General features: G+C 36.6%; 1 protein-coding gene across 23 annotated transcripts in view; it reads left to right on the forward strand.

Annotated features, from left to right (window-relative positions):
* Positions 1 to 17,632, forward strand: part of IKZF2 (IKAROS family zinc finger 2) — a 305,347-nt gene that overhangs the window by 79,720 nt on the left and 207,995 nt on the right. Inside the window, exon 2 of one of the 23 annotated variants that reach the window (XM_064286719.1) lies at positions 7,964 to 8,237. The exons of the other annotated variants lie outside the window; for them this stretch is intronic. The gene's annotated coding sequence lies outside the window, so the exon portion shown is untranslated. The remainder of the gene's footprint in view (positions 1 to 7,963; positions 8,238 to 17,632) is intronic. 23 annotated transcript variants of the gene reach the window in all.

The raw sequence follows: 17,632 nt of genomic DNA on the forward strand, positions 1-17,632 counted from the left end.
AGCCAATCCCCAGACAAACTGGTTTTAACCAGGACAGAATGAGAGTGCTTGCTCTGGACAGTCTTTGGCCATCATCTAAGGAGGTGGAGGATTCTATTTCCCATGCACATTTTTCCTGCTGTCTGTGCATTTTCGTATAGAATATATTAGTTATGAAACCTGTTTTCTCAGAATTGATAATTTTTATATTAGACTTTGAGGTTTTTTTTCTTCAGGGTAAGAAACAAAGGAAAGGCTAGTTGTGCAATTAAGGTAGCATGCTGGAGGGACCAAATGTGGCAGTGACCGTTTGTTGATCAGCATTTTTTGCGAGGTTAAATGCAAATTAAATGTGATGTGTGCTACAGTAATGTATTTAAATATTTCCAGGTTATGTAACATTAGACGCTAAAACCTCTTTTGAGTCTAGAGTGAGATTTTCTTATAATTCCTTAAAAAAAAAAAAAAAAACTTGGATTCTGGTCTGAGTTTCTTCACTGGCTTTGTAAATTTTTACAAATTTTGCAAAATTTGAGCTCTACTCAAATAACTTATTTCTTGTTAAGTAATGTATAGATCAGTGGTTCTCAACTGTGACTGTGCATTAGAATCATGTTCAAAAAACACCAATGCTTTGGTCCCGCCCCAGAACAATTGATAAATTTATTGAAAATCTTTGGGGGTAGGACTCAGACATCTATAATTATTTTTTAATTTCCCTCAGTAATTTTGATAACACAGTGAAGGTCTAGAACCACTGATACAGAATGATATAGCTGACCTAACTTCTAGAATTTTCTGAGGATAATTAATACATGTTAACTGTTTTAATTTCCTTTGCAAATATAATTCACACAGTCTTTTGTTTTTCAATATTGAATTGGAAAAGGATCCTTTGATATGAGCCTGAACTTCAGGAAAGTATATTCAACCACTAGATATTTTAAATATATACTTATAGTTTATCGTACATTTTTAGTTGCAAACAAGTAATTGATTTGTCAAGAAGGTTGTGCTGATAGAAGGTTGGGAGATGGGGAGTGAAGTGAAAGGGAAGAACATTTCTTGAATATCTGTGTGTGTTATGTGCCAGGTTCTATAATACTTTCAATAACTTGTAATACAGAAGTCAGAAATTCAGGACTTAAAGAGTTTGTTAACTAAATTTAGTTATATGTTCCTAAGTTGTAGAATCTCATAGGTAGAATTCATCTTAGAAGTTATCTGCCATAAATCTTCTACTGCACATAAAGGCTAAATGGGGAGGTGTCTGGGTACTTTAAAAATATGAAATCAGGAGTGAACCTTGGAATTTAAAATGTAGGCTAAAGTGAACATTATACACACACATATTTTGGTTCTGATATATAAATATATGTACATACACACACACATATATATAAAATAAAAAAAAAAACACTGCCATCGAGTCGATTCCGACTCATAGCAATCCTATAGGACTGAGTAGAACTGCTCCATAGGGTTTCCAAGGGACAGCTGGTAGATTCGAACTGCCAACCTTTTAGTTAGCAGCTGAGCTTTTAATATCTGTACCACCAGGTCTCCATATATATTCATACATACATAAACCCATTGCCATCGAGTTGATTATGACTCATAGCAACCCTATAGGACAGAGTAGAACTGCCCCATTCGGTTTCCAAGGAGCGCCGGGTAGATTTGAACTGCTGACCTTTTGGTTAGCAGCTGTTGTTCTTAACCACTATGCCACAAGGATTTCCACAAACATACATCTATACATTCATATATACATATATAAACCAAACCTGAACCCATTGCAATAGAGTCAGCTCTGACTCACGGCGATCCTATAGGACGGAGTAGAACTGCCCCGTATGGTTTCTAAGACTGTAATCTTTACGGAAGCAGACTGCCACATCTTTCTTCCTTAGAGTGGCTGGTAGATTTGAATCGTCGACCTTTCTGCTAGCAGCTGAGCACTTTAACTACTGCACCACAAGGGATCCTTACATATATATGTATATGTATGTATGTGTGTGTGTGTTATAATTCCAGAGAGAGATTCTATATTTTACTTATTTATAAAGTATAACTTTTTGCTTAACTATAGTTTTGTTTTTATGTTTTTGGAAATTATAGCAGACATGGAATTTTACTTGAAAATTTTTAAATATGAACATTCATTAATAAAATGTTTTAAAATATTATATATCAATTTACATAATAAATCCAATCATTTCCAATTACAGCATAGTTTTTAGAACCTCCATAGATTACTCAAACATCTAGAATGATTCCCCAGTTATATTAATAAGGCTTTAATTGTATGTGGATCTTATGAAAAATGGTACCAGCCTTGGTTTTACTGCATATTCAGTGCATTATCTGCTAGTTTTGAAATGTAAAGGCAGTGATATTTTAGTCTTTCAGTGGCTGAAGGAGGTCCACATTTTTCAAACTCCTTTTTTTTTAATCTCAAGAGTTAATAGCTTGCAATTTTATAATGCTTTAAAAATACAAAAAAGGAAAACATTTCCATCCCTATTAACAAGCAATGAAATACACATTAAAACAATAAAATACCATGTTTCACCTGTGATATTCAAAAAATATTTAAAGTACTGAGATTGTTTTCTGTGATCAGAATTTTGTAAGATTGACCCTTTCAGGTTGTACTGGTGGAAGTATAAATTGGTGTCTCATTTTGGAATAAAATTTTATAGTATGTATCAAAACTCTTTTAATATGCATACTGTTTGACCTAATAATGTCTTTTTACAGATTCTAATCTTAAGAAACAAATCAGAAATAATAGATTTGTACTTAAATATTTGGAACCCAGGTGGCATGGTGGCATTTGGCTGCAAACCAAAAGGTCAGCAGTTTGAATCTACCAGCTGCTCCTTGGAAACCCTGTAGGCAGTTCTTCTCTCTCCTGTAGGGTCGCTATGAGTCAGAACTGACTTGATGGCAAAGGGTTTTTTTTTTTAATTAATTAATTGTGCTTTAAGTGAAAGTTTACAAATCAAGTCAGTCTCTCCTACAAAAAGTTATAAGCATCTTGCTATGTACTCCTAGCTGCTTTCCACCTAATGAGACAGCACGTTCTTCATCTTCACCCGGTATTCCCTGTGTCCGTTCAATCAGCTCCTTTCCTCCTCTTCCTCCTCATCTTGCCTTCAGACAGGAGTTGCCCACATAGTCTCATGTGTCTACTTGAGCCAAGAATCTCACTCCTCACTCCTCATGCCTCACCAGTAGATAGATATACTATCTATCTATTGTATAGTCAAGTCAAATCCCTGTCTGGAGATTTGGCCTCTGGAATAATTCCAATCTTGGATTAACAAAGTGCCCGGTGACCATGATCTCCAGGGACCCTCTAGTCATGGTGTTTTTTTTTTTTTTTTCTTTTTAGCGTTCATTATTGGGAGTTATTTTTTTGGATCAGTGCTTAAGTAAATTATGGCTACTCCATAATATGAAGTATTATGCAGCATTAAAAAAGTATTTTGATGAAGAGTTTCTTAGTGACATGGAAAATGCTTAGGCTACTATAAAAAATAGAAGGATAAAAATTATATGGTACGTATATGTATATATAATTTATTAATACATATATAATGTCAACTCTTCTTTTAAAAAGAATGTGTAATTTATTTATTTATACATATATCATCTCAGTTCTCCTTGGAAAGAAAAGAAAATCAGAAGGAGACGTGCTAAAATGTAAAAAATAAGGGTAGGTCTGTGGGTGTTTGTTTAATATTAATATTTTATTTCAGATATCTATGATTATGTCTTTAGTAAATTAAAACCATATCTTTAGAAGAGCTAGAAATACTAAATTAGGAGCTTTTCCTGCATTTTTCTTCTGCTTAAATACATGCAATAACTTATTTTTTAGTTAGATCTAGTGAAATAACGAAGTGTGCTTCTTATCATAAACTGCAATGTCAGTTCGTTCTTCAGCCTTTCATTAGTAAATAAACATTTTCATCATATAAATCAGTAAAACTAGATAAAAAGCAATATCAGTTACATTAATTTTCATAAAAACATTTCTTTAAGGAGCTAATCTTTTAAAATGTTTATTGTATAACATTGAACAATTGGTGAATTCTTTGTGTAATTAAAATAAGTAATTATATTCATGATTTTAAATTTTTGTCTCTTAAGCAATTAAACTGTTTTATTATCTAGATAAATCTTTATAGTTGTATACCTTTTCACTGAAGATTATTCAATTTTTTCATCTTTCAGTAGAGCTCTTCTCCCAGGCTAGTGGGGGCCTAGACTCCCTCAGGGAAGATGGAACTTTTGGGGGTAGGCTGGCAACCCCAGCAAAACCTGAGTACCCTTATGGGCCCCTGAAGCCATGGTAGCCCCTTGCCAGCTCTCTCTTGTTGTCGCTTGTGGAAACTGCAGCCTTTCAGCAGTGTGCCAATTTATGCAATTGTTAAATATGTAGAATATCACCCTGTCTCTACCTCAAGCTTCCAAATTATTATGGTAAGCTAGTAGCCCCTTATTGCCTCTTTGCCTCTAACTAATGTTCCCTCTAAAATATTCAGCATAGCTAGATGAATCTTCCTAATTTAATCACTCTTCTGGCCAAGAGATGAAAATTAGAATTCAGAATCCTTTGTAAACTGCCCTTACCATGCCTGCTTAACCTGTTATTCCATGTCTGTCTCTTATGAAGTCAGGTTGATCTTCTCACACAAGATGTTCTCATTTCCTTTTTTTTGTGTGTTTCCCTTTGTTCATTTTCACACCTTGAAAATTCTCTAGTTTGTGCTCTTTCAAATCAAACATATCCCCTAAGTTCTATCTCAGGTAGTTTCTCCTTGAAATTTAGTTACTAACTTGAAATTTAGTTACTACCTACCCAGGTTATAATGACCTTTATTTGTTAGAATCCACATGGCAGCCCATGTCTTATAAAGTAGTAGTTTCAGAAATAGAAAGTTAGAGGTCATGTAGTTGCCCTTTGTTCCTAACTCGGTAATCCTGTGTGCAAAACTTCCGATGTACAGTGAAGATTATCGGGCACTTCTAGTTATCCCTTCAATTACTTAATAAAATATTTCCTGAGTGCTTACTATGTGCCAAGCATATCCGTGTTCTTAGAGAGCTTACAGTCTGTGAAGAAGACATTAAAATATAAATACATGCATAAATATGTAATAATGATTTATGAGAGGTGAAAGGAAAAAGAACAGGGGTATAGTGAAAAGGGTCATAAGTGCTTCAATTTATATTGAATATTTAGAGGAGGTGAAATATAAGCTGAAGAGTGAGTAAGGAGGGGGATACTGAGAAAGCAAGAGAGTCTGGGAGACTGTAAAAGGCCCCAAGGTAGGAGAAATACAATTTTTGTTGTTGTTGTTTAGAAGGCAGGTGGGCTAAATCTGTGAGTAAGGGGAAGGGTAGTATGTGAGCTAGCTAAAGAGGAAGGAAGGAACCAAATGATACACATTTTCTTGAAGACCATGGGAAGAAATTAGATTATTATCCTAAATGCAGTGCACAGCTATTGAAAGAATTTTGAACACCAACTTGACAGAATTTGATTTATTGTTTTTTTTTTGTTTTTTTAGTATGGGGGAAGGTTTTTAAATCTAGAAAACCTGATTTTCTGTGACACTCAAATGACTTTTTTAGTTCATCAAATGTGGAGCAAGTCCACAGCCAATGTCTTAGAGCAGAAAATCTTCTGACTTATTAATAAAAGTCTGTCACTCCCTAAAAATTCAGGTGTGTTCTGCTCTTATAAAACTGGTTCCTGGGGAGGAGGATGAGTTGCCCAGGACCTTCTGGGAGAGAAAGAACTAAAACCAAGTATCTGTTAAGATGGAGCTATGTGATTCAGTCTCAGTAAAAAAAAAAAAAAATTTTTTTTTTTTTTTTTTTAGTAAGGGCAATGAAATTCCCGAAATACAATTACCTTGAGGAAAAATTTACTTGAAGACAGAATGGGGGAACCCAGACTGGGATCCACCATTCAAGAAAGAGCATTTGAACTCACAGGGCTGATGGTGGAAAACTATGTAGATGCTATCATCAGTGTTTGTACCCTGAGGAAGAGCAACTGACTGTGGTAGCATAAACCATAGAAGAAGGCCCAGGTGTAGCACACCCATATCTGAGCTAGGCATCGTGGTAATTGGGCTCCTCAAGCCACTGTGGCTTGAATAAGGAGTTACGAAGCTACCATCACAGAGGGGACCAGCATTGCCAAGTGATAAATAACCAGTAGCCTTGGGAGTAGCAGACCAATCAATGCTTACCACCCCTCTGTGAGCAATGATATTTAGACAGCACTCCTGGGGCAAGCAAGAGCTCTAGCAAGTTATATTTAATGTAAACATTTAAATGTGACCGTAATTGCACCCTGAATGGTAGAGCAGGTCATACAAGATGGCTTTAACTGATTTTTGGAGAATGGACTGGAAATTGGAAGAGAGGATATGGGGAAATTAGCGGACATGGGAAAACCAGTAATAGTTCAGGTAAGATATGGGCATTTGAACTAGGGTAGCAGCAGTAGAGAATGGTATTACTTCTTTTATTTAACTCAAATCTTTCATGCAACAATCTCCTTTGGACCTACAGCTTCCGTATATCTAACCTTGAACTTTCATATCTACCTTCCCCTTTTCTTCTTTTCCTGGTTGGTGTTCTTGTTAGGTGCTGTCAAGTTGGTTTAGACTCATAGCGACCCTGTGTACAACAGAATGAAACACTGCATGGTCCTGTGCCATCCTCGCAGCCGTTGCTGTGTTTGAGCCCATTGTTGTAGCCACTGTATCAATTAATCTCCTTTAGGGTCTTTCTCATTTTCCTAGTTAAACATCCCTAATTCCTTCAGTGATTCCTCAGTTAAATGATTTCTGGAATGCAAACTCAGCCATTCAGAGGATCAGGTATCCTTGTCAGCTGTGTGTCATCCACAGATTTGATAAGCATGCCTTGCATGTTTCTCTCCAGTCTGTTGTTTAAGTGGCCCTGTGACATGCAACTTGAGACCCCTCTTCAGGGTGACATCTTTGCATTAATCAACTCACCTTGGGTGTGGTTGTTCAGTCTGTTATGAATGTTCCTAACTTTTATATTATTTACTGCATATTTCTCCATTTTGACCTCAAGAATGCTATCAGAGATTATTCTAAGTGTGTAATTAAGTTCAGGATGAAGGGTCTACATTTTCCTTACTTACCAGTGTAAAAATTCAGTGAAAAGTAAAAACATTATTCTTATGCATTGCTTTTGAGTTGATTCCGACTTACAGCGACCCTTTAGGACAGAGTAGAACTGCCCCATAGGGTTTTCAAGTAGTAGCTGGTAGATTTGAACTGCCAACTCATGTTAGTAGCCTGAGCTTCTAACCACTCTGCCACCAATGCTCCGTATCATTTTTAGTGAACCCATATTGGATGCCTCTTTTTAAGTTTTTACACATTTTCCTACCAAATTTTGAGACGTTCATTGTAAGCTTACTTATTTGAGATTTGCAAAACTTACATCTTTTTGCCTTTAAATTATAAAATTTTACCACTTCTGATGCTGTGGCAACTTTTTGGTCCTCTGAGGTATTTCAAAAGGTTCTTGTAGTAGTTTCTTGGTCACGTATACATTTGTAGTGAGGTCACAGGAATGTTTTCTCATTTGAGCCTAAGTTTGCAATTGACTGCTATCCCAAAGGTTGGGGCTTGAACCCACCCAGAGGCTCCACCAAAGAAAGGCCTGGTGAACCACTTCTATAAAGATTACAGCCAAGAAGACCCTACAGAGCAGTTCTGTTCTATAACACATGGAGTTGCCATAAATCAGGGGCCAACTCGATGGCAGCTAAAACAAAAATAGCACAGAGCCTGAAAGTTTGAACTCATTTTAAATAGACTATTGCTGTTTTATTTTCTTCTTTCCCATCTTGGTTTTATACTCCATATTTATGATCTTTCACCATATGTCTGTCTGTTGTACTGTGGTGGCAAAGAATATTGAATATACCATGAACTGCCAGAAGAACAAACAAATCTGTCTTGGAAGAACTACAGCCAGAATGCTCCTTAGAAGCAAGGATGGCGAGACTTTGTGTCACATACCTTGGACATGTTGTCAGGAGGGACCAGTCCCTGGACAAGGACATCATGCTTGGTTAAGTAGAAGATCAGCGAAAAAGAGGAAGACCCTCGACAAGATGGATTGACACAGTGGCTGCAACAGTGGGCTCAAGCATAACAATGATTGTGAGGATGACGCAGGACCAGGTAGTGTTTCATTCTGTTGTACATAGAGTTGCTATGAGTCAAAACCAACTTGACAGCACCCAACAAGAACATTTATGCTTTTTAGACTACACTTCCATAGTTGCCTAAGATTTTATATCCAGCCAAACTAGATCGTCAAATTTCTACATTTATCGTTGTACATAACTTCTTCATGATACTTAAACCACTATGTGTGTTGATTTCCATATAGGTGTGTAGCTTCTTACTTAATGTAATGTAGCAAGCAGTTGTTGCTTTGTTATTGCTCTATTGCTTGCTTTTTCTTATTTTATTCAGCTGGATTCTAAGTATCCCAAAATTAGGATCATATATTTAGCCTCGGGGTCACTGACATTTTTAGTTTGATCTTCTCCACTGCTTAATAATTGAGCCCCACTTCCACCCTTCCTTAGCCCTTGCTGAATTTTGAGAATCTTTCTTAAAGTATTCTAGCTATTACCTTTTTTCTTTGTAACTTTCATATCCTATATTATTTTTCCCCGCTAAGTTTTATGAAATATTTGGTTATTTCACTGTTTAATTTCCAGAGAAATTGAGAATTCTTATAAAATCCTGAATATACACAAACACACACATTTTGAAAGGTGTGTGTGTGTGTGAATGGGTTTTATAACAGTAACTAGTATCTTTTACACTTCCACTCATTATCCCTTTTTGGGAAGACTAAATTGAAAATCAAAGTGAAATCAGCCTCTTCATTGATATTTGGTGTATGATACATGTCAGTATTAAAATTCTAGAATAGTTTTCTTATTTGTGAGAAACTGGCTCTTGATAGTATTTCTACTTTGCATCACTTAATTGCCTTCATTGAGCAATGATAAATTGGAAGTCTCTGTGGAGAAAAAAGTAAGATTGGTTTTCCTTGGGTGTCAATTATATTTCTATTATCTTTAGATAGTTTTATGCTACATATTAAAAAGGACAGAATACATATATATGCTTTTAAAACTTTGATTTTTAAATTGACTCATTTCTTGATGAAAAAAGATGTAAAACCATTTCATGTTATCATTGCCTTCTGTCTATATATGCCCAGAGGATCAAATAAAAATATGAATGCCTAAGTAAATGAGCCTGGAGCTAGTGACCCATGTTTGTTTGGTCTCCACTAGAAAAATTAGAAGAAAACAAATTGGACTTCACCTGTAGACAGAACCTAAATATTCTAGACCTCACCAACCTGTGACTTTCACATAAAGATGTGTATACATTATTGAGGAAATTTAATTAGCTTTGGTTCCCCACAACCAGCCCCACCGGCCTGGTTAATGGAAATTAGCCCTCTTCATAGTGTTCCTAGTTATGTCTGGGGCCCCACCATCATTTTATATATGTCCAGAAACCTTCTCTCAGCTTTCTCCACTACACGCTGTCTGTCATTCTTCCCCTGGCCCCGGAGTATGCATATCTACAGCTCAGGAAGCTCATTGGCAAGGATCCTTTGTTGTCACTGCTGATTAGGAGAAAACCAATGCCCATGTCAAAGATGCTATATGTGGCTTCTGGGGTTTTTTTTTGTTTAGTTTTTCTAGGTGCCCTCCCCCTAATACTGTGACTTAAAGAAGCTCTTCTAGTGCCCAAAATATCAGGAAGTACCTCTTGATCAGTTTCTGGCTATAATCACTTTTCCGGAATTTCATTTCTAATGAAATACAGTTCTATCACTTTTTGGCCCTCATTCCTCTACTATAAACATTTAAATTTATGAGAACTTCAATGGGGAACAGATGCTAAGTTGTACTTTTACCTATATACTTATGTGTACCAACTCTGAGTTCAGTTTCCTTGCTTTTCTCTCCTTTACAGAATAAAGGTTGTCAAGCACATGAATGGTTACAAACAGTATTGGAGATAAAAGAGTGGAGATTAATTTTTTCTTTTTTATTACATACAGCATTATGTTTACTAAATCAAGTTAATTTGAATCGTTCTTGGGAACCGTAAAGCTTTGCCTCTTCGGTGTATTTGAGGAACAGCAAGATGACCAGCTTGGCTAGAGTGGTGTGAATGAAACATATTTCAAAAAGACCACTCCAGATACTCTGTGGAGAGTGGGTGAAGGGAGCAATAGTACAGGCAAGGTTTTATGTGAGGAGGCCTGCATGAAAATGATAGTTGTGAAAGATGCTGGCAGATCGAACTACAGCAAGAGCAGTAGACACGGTGAGAGGTGGTCAAATGTATTTTATGAAAAGGGCTTATTGGACTTGCTGATGGATTAGAAGTACCATATGAGGAAAAATGAGGTGTCAAGAATGCCTGTAAGTTTCTGAATTAAGCAGCCTGGTGAATAATGATGTCATTTACTGACATGGGGAAGATTGGTGGAGAAGCAGATTTGGGGAAGAAAGCGAAAAGCTCTATCTTGAAGAGATGAAGTTTGAGATTTGTTTCTATAAAGCATGCAGATAGAGCTCTTGAATCTTAATGATGTTATGGATTGAATTGTGTCCTAAAAATATGTGTCTCTTAAAATAGCCCCCATACCTGTTAATGTAATCCCATTTGGGAATAGGGTTTTTGTTATGTTAATGTGGCCATAATAGTATAGGATGTATCCTAACCCTAATCATTTTTGAGTTTTAAAAAGAGAAGATTAGGTGCCGAAAAAAGCAGGTAGCAGGGACAGGGAGAGTTCGTATAATCCCAGGAACTCCAAGGATTGCTGGCTACTAGAAGCTGAAACAGATAAGAAACTTTCCCTAGAGCAATGCCCCAAATTCAGTCTTCTAGCTCCAGAACTGTGATGAAAATAAATTTCTGTTCTTGAAAGCCACTCACCTGTGGTATTTCTGTTATAACAGCACTAAGAAACTAAGACAAAGGGGTCTTAACCAAAAGATCGGAAAGCCAGAATTATCTTGCAGGGCAGTGCAATTATGGAGTCTCCCTTACAGTGCAAATAAGGTTCAAAGCCACCAGACATTTGAACTTGTACATGGCTTTCCTCCTGACACGCATGGCAGATCTTTTATGTGTTGTTGTTGTTAGGTGCCGCTGAGCTGGTTCCGACTCAAAGCAACCCTACATTCATCAGAACAAAATACTGCCCAGTCCTGTGCCATCCTCACAATTGTTGTTATGCTTGAGCCCATCCTTGCAGCCACTGTGTCAATGCGTATCATTGAGGGTCTTCATCTCTTTCGCTGACCCTTTACTTTACCCAGCATGATGTCCTTTTCCAGGGACTGGACCTTCCTGGTAACGTATCCAAAGTATATGAGACAAAGTCTTGCCATCCTTGTTTCTAAGGAGCATTCTGGCTGTACTTCTAAGACAGATTTGTTCTTTCTTCTGGCAATCCATGATATATTCAATATTCTTCCCCAACACCATAATTCAAAGGTGTCAGTTCCTCCTTGGGCTTCCTTATTCATTGTCCAGGTTTCACATGCTTATGAGATGATTGAAAATAACATGGGTTGAGTCAGGTGCACCTTAATCCTCAAAGTGACATCTTTGTTTTTTAACACTGTAGAGAGGTCTTTTGCAGCAGATTTGCCCAATGCACTTCATCACTGCTGCTCATGGTATTGGTTGTGGAATACCCTCTTAATTTTTCTATCTTTTTATGTTTTTCTCTTCCTAGATCTTTACTGTTAAAGGCATTACAACTTACTAACTGTAAGATTTGGCTAAGTTACTTAATTTTTTAGGACTTGGCGTCCTCATCTGTAAAATGAGGATAATATTACTTATGTCACTGGGTTGTTTTGAGGATTACATTAGATAATGTTTGTGAAACTTACAGTGCCTGGCATAGCACCTGATAAATATCTTCATTTATTGTTGCTATTATTATTTTTGCAAAAGTATTATTAATATTATTTTAAATGCAGATTTTAAATATTTTGGAATGGGATAGGGTATAAACAAATAACGGATGCAAAAGTATTATTAATATTATTTTAAATGCAGATTTTAAATATTTTGGAATGGGATAGGGTATAAACAAATAACGGATAGTCATTATTTTATAGACCCATGCAGAAATTTATATAAATAAATATATATGGCATGCATTATATATATGATATACGTATGGCAAGTAATTTTTTCTTATTAAATGAGTTGCATTTTGCACCACTTATAAAGAGCTACACAGTATTAAAATCAATATTTAAAATTTTATAAGTACATGTTGGGGGTTTTCTGAATTGTGAATTCGTGATGTTAGTGTACACTGCCTCATAAGCTCTGCCGTACCTTTATGCAAATCAAACTTATCACAGAAATAATGAGTCAAAATGCAGAAACAGGTAATATTTAGATCACAGGTTTTACTCTGCTCTAGGCTAGTCTTACCATATTTAGTGTAAAAGACCTTTGATTTGCTCAGGGTTTCCGTTGGCTTGAGTTCTCCTACCCTTTGTTTTAAAACTGTGGGATTACTACTTTAAGTGTACTGGTGTTATGGATGCTTTTTTTTTTTCCCCAGAATAGTGTAAATGTATACTGAGACTGTTATGTTGAGACTTTGTTGCATTAACAGAGAGATTTTTAAGGAGCAAAGGCTAGATCACTTAATGAAACCACAATCTCATCTTTGGCAATAGTGTTGAACCTGGAGGAAAGCCAGCCTCTGGCCAGCATAAAGTTAGATTCCATTCCATCAGCATAATAGTTAATAATAGTTGATTGGCAGGGACGGGAAGGGTGCCCTCTTTCCCTCCCCCTTCCACTCCCATTCCTCACTAACCTCTCTAGGGAATATGCCATTCCTTTCCCCATTCCTAAAATTCTTTGTTGGAGCACAGCCAGGGGCTGCTGGATTGGTTCCTCACTGCAAAATGGAGGGGAGGGGGTGTCTCTCAGAAAGAGATGTTAGTTGCTGTACTTACTGCTGAGGAAGCCTCGCAATTGCCAAACATTCTTAGGGATATGGAAGAAAGGTGAGCTTTCCCTGCTGTGGCTAGCGTTTATGTGTGAAAAATAACCATACGCCTGTCACTCCCCTGAGCTAACTCATACCACATGGTCAAGATCATTCCTGCTTCCCTTCCGCCATGTGTGACGTTTACGTTCATGGAATTTTAGAGCTTTTTAATGAACTAGTAGAGGTCATGGTGTGAATTATAACTTCTGTCATAATAGTTTTCATTTGTTAAAACTATATTTTGAGGGAGTTTAGAACTGATAAATTAGTAACATCTGTAGTTTTTTTTTTGGATGCAGGTATTTGCAGGATGGGAACTATTCAAACAGTTACAGCATTCCAGGGATTCTTTCCCTGTATTCTACATACTTACACCTTGAGTTATATTTAAATACTGAGGGATATTGTTGAATATTCTGAACATAAGAGTCACTGTAGTATTTAGATGAAAATTAAAAAAGTTTTTCTAAATCCAAGTAATTCCAGTTCTTTGTGGGGTAACGATTCCTATACTCTGAAAGCTTGCATTCTATAATCCGGTACTGAAAGCTTGCATTCTGTAATCCGGTAAAGTTAGCATATGATGTTGCCTGCAGTTTGGGTCAGCAATTACTCTTTATGTCACATCTCACCACTACAGAGCCACTTGCTAACTTTTAATCTCTACCTTCTCAAGTTTAAGAACTTGGCCAGAGTGATCCCGGAAAGTCTCAACATTTTCCAGTGAGCAAATTCATCTCTTTTGGAGATCTTGACACCTATCATTAACAAGGTTGCAACCTCCTTAAGGATAATTGAGAATGGATACCTGTTCATCTGTGTACATAGCAAAACACAAAGAGGTTATACACCAGAGTGAGATCATTCTTAAACAGAGTGCATTGTGTTGACTAGCAGGCTGACCTAACATCATGTTGCCTTCTTTCTACAGATTATGTTGTAGGTTTCAGGTGTTTTTCTCAGGTCAGTTTCCCTATCATTAATGCTGCAACACCTTTGCAGAGTAGATATCCACTCTCTCATTCTTTTATTACACCACAGTGAAACCAGCACTGCTGACTCTCTTGGGCTGATGAATAAACTCTAGTTTTACTAGTTTTTGTAAATAAGTTCTGAAAATAGTCTTTGGAATATGCATATGGTGAATAACATCCTAAACCAAATGTTTTTAACAAAGCCTCATTTAAGTGGAATATTTACATATGCTAATATTTAATGTTAATATACAGTTAATACTCTGCAGTATCAACGGTGTCACTTATTTCCTGGCAAATTTGGCTGGCAACATTAGCATGTGTCCAAAAGCTTTTCTATATTGTATATATTTGCTGTTTAAACTCATTGCTGTTGAGCTGATTTTGACTCACAGCAGCAGACAGAGCTGCCCCATAGGGTTTCCAAGGCTATAAATCCTTATGGAAGCAGGATACCACATATTTCTCCCAAGGAGCAGGTGGTGGGTTTGAACTGCCGATCTTTCGGTTAACAGCCGAGTGCATAACCACTCCATCACTGGAACTCCTTTTAATAAAAATTGGAGTTACCTTTTTATTTTAAAAATGGTTACTAAAAATTACTCAACATTTTAAGTGCTTTTATGACAAAAATAAATAAATTGGGAAAGTAAACAATAAGTTGATACAGTGAATATTTCCTGAATATTACTCTGTGTCAGTCACTGTATTAAGTGCCTGGAATGCAAAGCTGAGTAAGATTGTTCTCAGGTGGCAGTGCACAGTTTAATAGAAGAGACAGACAAATCCTATTGCTTCCCTTACAGTCAGGGTGTAGATTCAGTTCTCTGATAAAAAAAAAAAAAGATAGGAGTCATTAATTCTGCAAAAATTGGTCAGAAAGAGATATTCTCTTAGGAAGTAACATTAGGGCTGGACCTTGAGTGATGAAAGCTGGAAATGAGGACAAACTCGGACACCCAATGGAAGGAGATACTGCAGAAGCAGAGAGATTATTACAACAGCGTGTGGTAGGGAAACAGAAGAGCTGCAAAAGTGGCAAAGTACAAATTCAGTAAAGTGATATTATTTTTTCGATTAAAAAATCATTACCGTCGAGTCAATTCTGACTCATAGTAACTCCATAGGACAGGGTAGAACTTCCCCATAGAGTTTCCAAGGAACACCTGGCAGATTCGAACTGCTGACCCTTTGGTTAGTAGCCGTAGCACTTAGCCACTATGCCACCAGGGTTTCCATTTTTTTTTTTTTTTTCGATTAGAGAAGAAAAATCATGATAATATTTTTTCATCTGTGAAAGACCTTCAAGCAGTGCCCATCACAAGATTTTGCAACTTTGTAGGAACTCAGAGAATTCCTAGGAAGAGAGGGGGAGGGAACATGTTTTCCTCTAAATGACGCACACTGCAGAGATTTTAAAATGAGTAACTGGATTGCCTGAGACTGAAGCCCCTTACTTTTTAATGGGGAACCCATTACTGTTGAGTTGATGCCGACTCATAGTGACCCTGTAAGATAAGAGTAGATCTGCCCCATAGGGTTTCCAAGGCTGTAAATCTTCACGGAAGCAGGCTGCTACATCTTTCTCCTGTGGAGCAGGCTGGTGGGTTTGAACCGCCAACCTTTCAGTTAGTAGCCAAGCACTTACCTGCTGTACCACCAGGGCTTCTTTTTAATGGGGAAAGTGAGTTATTATTTGATTTGTACATTCATGCATTAATTCAGTTATTCATACATTAAAAAAAAAAATTTTTTTTTTTTTATTCATACATACAGTAATAATCGATCATCAGCTGTGTACTTAGTACTGTGCTTGGTATTAGGAACATATCACATGACTAGGATAGACATGGTATCGTCTATCATAGAACTTTAAGGTTAGAGGAAAGTCATGAAATTACTATCACAGGTGATTTTTCTGTCTTCAGGAATACGCCTGTCTTAAAGTGACAGAGGTGATTTTTTTAGTCAGATATTTTATCACTGAGTCTTTAAAAATATTTTGCATAGACATTGTTACTTTTTAAAGATCTCATATAGGTTCATTTCCTTGACCTGAGCTTAATAAAAATAATTCCTAAGCACTTTTCAGACATTGACTACAGGAATGATATTAATATTGCCAGCCAAACTTTAGGAGAAGCCTTTGGAGAAGGAACAAGGAACAGAACTAGCATTTATCCGGTACCCTTGTGTGCTAGGCACTGGAGGTGGTGATTTCATATACTTTATACCATTTAATCCTTAAAATAGCTCTGGAAAGTAGCTTTATTTTCTCAGTATTTTAAACAAGGGACACATCCTAGAAGAGGAAATCCAAGGCTAGCTAACGTGTCCTATGATACGTACCTGGTACATGGCAGCTTTGGGATTTGAAATCAGGTTGGGTGGATTCCACAGCATGTACTCACTTTAGTATAGCTTAGACAATGTACACTTGAATAATTGGTAAGTGATAAATGTCAGTTTGGGAATTTAAACCAAGGCCCGACTTACTCTGTATTTTGTGTTCTTTCTACTAGAGCTTATGAAAGTTATTTAAACTTCAAACTAATTGTAAAAGCAAAGTGTTGCCATTACTTAGGATAGTATTTAATTTTAATATTTCCTGCTTTCTCTGCTATAGTTTTTCATCTTTGTGGCTCATTTTGGAGCCCTACTGATGGCACTGGGGACTGGGCGGGGGGGTACTGGTGCAGTAGTTAAGAGCTTGGCGGCTAACGAAAAGGTTAGCAGTTCAAATCTATTAGCTGCTCCTTAGAAACCCTATGGGGCAGTTCTACTCCTGTCCTATAGGGTCACTATGAGCTGAAATCAACTTGATAGCAATGGATTATGGCTCATTTTAATTGAAAGTTTGAAAATTCATTGTGTTACAGAACTATAAAATTGCCATGATGTAGGAAAATTGAAATATCTTTCTAGGACTCTAAATGAATTTTAAAAACCCTATTCTAATATTAAAAGGGATACCAAAGCAAAACAAAGCAAAGCAAAACTTTTCCTTAGAAATAATATTTTGCGAACATATTTCAAAATGAAAAAAGTGTCAAGGTAGTGAAAACTATGGGTATAATTAGCTGAAAACTTCATCTAAAACAATTGTCACTGAAGGTTATGAGCCGTTTTAGTATTCGTATAGTTGACAGCAGGTATTTCTTACTCAGATACGCACTAAACTTTGAAGAAGGATATCTTTAACTCTTGCTTCTTAATAGGTAAATTCAGGTGGTCTAAATATCCCTTTACTGGGGGCTTTGAAGTAATTTGAATGACATGGGATATTGACTATGTATATATTAAGATCTAAAACCTATAGACTTGGAGTTTTAAAATTGACATGTTCTGAGTATTTGCTTCATTGCCACCGTTAGCACTGATTCCATAATGGGCTGTTTTCCTTTTATTAGTATTATTATATTAAAAAAAAAAAAATTTTAAACCTCATCATTTCTGGCATGAATATAATATCACAGGATAAGCCATTGGTAAATAAAAGCTAACACTCACCTGACACTTGT

The sequence above is a fragment of the Loxodonta africana genome, chromosome 6, assembly GCF_030014295.1.
Source record: "Loxodonta africana isolate mLoxAfr1 chromosome 6, mLoxAfr1.hap2, whole genome shotgun sequence".
In the NCBI taxonomy this organism is placed as follows: domain Eukaryota; kingdom Metazoa; phylum Chordata; class Mammalia; order Proboscidea; family Elephantidae; genus Loxodonta; species Loxodonta africana.